At 40.4% G+C, this 3,439-nt stretch overlaps 1 protein-coding gene across 2 annotated transcripts in view; it reads right to left on the bottom strand.

Annotated features, from left to right (window-relative positions):
• KPNA1 (karyopherin subunit alpha 1) overlaps positions 1-3,439 on the bottom strand; it is a 68,902-nt gene that overhangs the window by 21,390 nt on the left and 44,073 nt on the right. The window lies entirely within an intron of this gene.

The raw sequence follows: 3,439 nt of genomic DNA, 5'->3' as shown, positions 1-3,439 counted from the left end.
TGTGTTTAATATGTATGTTTTTAAAAACTGGGTGTACTTTAAACTAACCTCTCTTTCACTGGGTATTGCCGTCTTTGTGTTGTTAATGTTTCGGCTTTGGGTCCCAGGTTAGAATTTAACATGCAAGAGAGCTATGAAATGTGAAAGTCCAGAGTTAACAGCAAAAACAATTGCATAAGGTTAGAAAAATGACCAGAAAAAGTAATTTAGGTAACCATGAGACTCAAAAAAACCGGTAACATGATGAATAAAATCTAAGAAATGGTATCACTTGAAGTAATAAATGGTAGCCAAAATAACTATAATCCTTACTTCCTCTTTTTTGTTTTAAACTACTATATTCTTAATGTTCCAAGAACAGTACCATGCAAGGAAAACAACCTGTCATGCTGTGATCTCTTGTAAATTTTAACTCCACTATTTTCACTGTCCAGACTTGCTAAATAAGGCTACAGTTGATATCTGAAGGTCACACTGCGGATTTGGTATTTTCTCTCTTCCCTTTCTCAGTCTCTACCTTCTGGTGCTCAGTTCCTTAAATAAGGAAAATGAGAATCCAAAGCTGAAGTACTTCTGACCTCCTATCAAGTTTCCCACTCCAGGTTGAGGTACGCCTGGTTCCCTTTCTCCATTTGGATCAGGACTCTGTTGCTGGCCACTTTGCCGGGTCCACTCTGGCTCCTAGCAAATGCCAGGCTCACCTGGAGAGCAAGTGAAAAGAGAGGCTCACATCAGAAAAATAAACCCAGATATCAAACTCTGCAGAGAACAGTGCCTGAGTCATCTGAGCAGCCTTTCAAGAAAGGCAGAGGGATCAATGAGGATGGGAAAAGACACAGGAACATGAAGGCTTACTGCAGTTGATTACATTAAGCTTTTGTATGGGACAAGAGAGGCAAGAACGGGGAAACTAAACCAATTTAATTTAAATTTATGATTTTAAGAGGAGTACCTAATGAATGGAACTAGGATGCAATTTACTTATTTCTAGCTATTTTCATAATAAGCTTCTATAAGAGAATGCAACATCTCAGCACTGCAAAAGACAGTACAAACATGCTGGGCCTGGACTCCAAAAACCAAACAAAGTAGGCCCAGGGAATATACCATAAGGCAGACCAATCTCATATCAAAGGTTCAGATATGTCTGAGGCCTACATGTCACTGAACTTGAGAATGTTCTTAGCTAGGTGACATTATTTGCTGCCAAAATGCTAGATTCCACCCCTGTTCATCTCGTTTGAAGGCAAATGAGTATCTGGGTAGCACTGCCCAAAGCAGGCATTTTTATCTCCCTGGTGTGAGGTATCTCACTGATTCGGTGTAAGGAGAGCCAGAAAGTAAGTGAAGAGAGCCTTCACTAGGATTCACAGTTCTTTACCTATGGAATGAAGGCATTAAGTTTGTCCACAGGATTTATCAGGGCCTTGAGCTATTACTATGATTATATATTGTTACTCTCTTTCTAGAAGAGAAATGGCAAAAGCCCCATTCCAAAAATGTACTATTCAGATTTCTAGTAAGCAGGTAGGCGCATCAGGGACAACTTATATCGTAGTGCTCTCCAAGAAGACAGAGGAAGGAGTACCCTCCAAGCTTCCCAGAGCATGTCCGATCATGTGAGCACGACGCTTCCTGGCTCTAAGGTCTCCCTCGATATGGCTGCTCCTCCTGCCTCTGGAGTGGCTGATGTTAGCCACTAGCCACACTGGAGAGAGAGGACCATGTGGTACTTGAGGTGTACACAAAAGAAAAGGTGGGGATGATGACCTTTAGATAATAAACAGACTGCTTACTTCTCAGAGTCTTTGGACAACTAAGTTGAAAATCATGAGGTGGTCGCTTCCAAAGGAATCATTTCTCAATCTTTCAGCCTAATTACTTACACAAGGGTGGAATCTGAGAATTTAGAAAGAAGCAAATCAGAGATTTCCAAAGGTTTTCATCTTCAGAAGATCCAAGTTCTAGGATTACAGAATCAAAAATGATGTAGAATGTACATGTGGTAGCCAGAAGAGGGCACTGTCTGAGAGAACATATCGCACTCTTTGGGGGAGTATCAGAAAATGTGGAGATGGGGAAAGGCCCAGTTCTCTTTTTTCGTTTTAGGCCTAGAGGTTATACCATCCTTCTTTTACACATTAAGGAACTGGACCTCTGTGACCACCTATTAGAAACTGCTAGATCCAGGAGCAAATTCAGCATCTCTCAACTACTCTCAGAGTCAGAGATAGGATACAAACATATTTTCACATGAACAAAATGATAATTTCCCTACCTCCCTCTTCCTACAAAGCTTTTCAATGATAAACTGCAGTAAGGCTCTTCATTTGGTCCCTCTGGTTCTCCTGGCAGGTTGCTTAGGGCTCAGGCTCGGTACTCTGCAGTGTTGGCTGTCTGGATTTCCTTTTTTTTTCCTGATAAAAGTCTCTTTCCTTGCTCTCTAGGTGAACCTGATTATTTTTCAGGTGTCCGATGATCCTGGCCTTAGACAGGGACCAGAATTACAATCCAAGAGGCAGCTAGCAAAACAGAATCTTAAGTCAAATGAACTTGGGGATTAGTAAAAGTCAAACTGGAGAAGAAAAACTGATGGGACACTGAAGTACTCTACCTTTTCTGGATTTCTTGTTTTTCTTCTGGAAAGAACTCATCACCGCAACAAAGAGAGTAAAAGGAGGAGAAAGATAGGGTGGGAGGAAAGGAGAGAAAATATCAAGACAAAGCATCAAGTCTTATGAATCATCTACAATCCTCCGAACAGTAAAGAACCTGGGGACAGGGGTTATTATTAGTTACAAAAATACCCCACTTCCTACAGCCTTAGAGAATAAGGCAAAAACGGATAAAAAGGTGAAAGTTATTTTTAGGGTTAACTTGTTATTGGTAAATTTACTTTGTGATCTACTCTACACCTAACCCATTTTCATAGTTGGAGAATCTCTCTAAGGGGCCTGAGCCCTTCAGATTAGATCCTACAAGTAAGAATTTAGATATCACAGGTACTGGTTACAGAATAACGCAGAAACTGATTCAACGGGGTACTCTAAGGAAGTACAGCTACTGAAAAATTACCAGTTTACTAAAAATCCAACTTTATTCAGAAAAAAAACAACAGTATTTTAAAACTTCTAGCTAACTGCCAGGATGAGTCCAGTGACAGCTGGTTCTTTTTACTATGAAAACTATACAACCCAGAAGTTGCAGAATTTCCTCCTGGAACTCCTATATAATACAGTACTGATAGACTAAATCAACCTAGCACCAAGCACCAACATTCACAACAAGGCTATCTCCTTGTCAGCTCGTGAGGGTAAGGGGAAGGATTTAATTAGGACCAGGTTTGGGGGTTAGTGAGTCTCTAATCTAGCCCATGTTACACAGCCTTGCAAAGTCAACAAATATAATCTAAAAATCCTTCAAAACCAAATTTTACATA

Source organism: Ursus arctos, unplaced genomic scaffold (assembly GCF_023065955.2).
Source record: "Ursus arctos isolate Adak ecotype North America unplaced genomic scaffold, UrsArc2.0 scaffold_4, whole genome shotgun sequence".
NCBI classification, from domain to species: Eukaryota; Metazoa; Chordata; class Mammalia; order Carnivora; family Ursidae; genus Ursus; species Ursus arctos.
The sequence above is the reverse complement of the archived record's forward strand: the minus strand, read 5'-3'. Positions and strand labels throughout refer to the sequence as shown.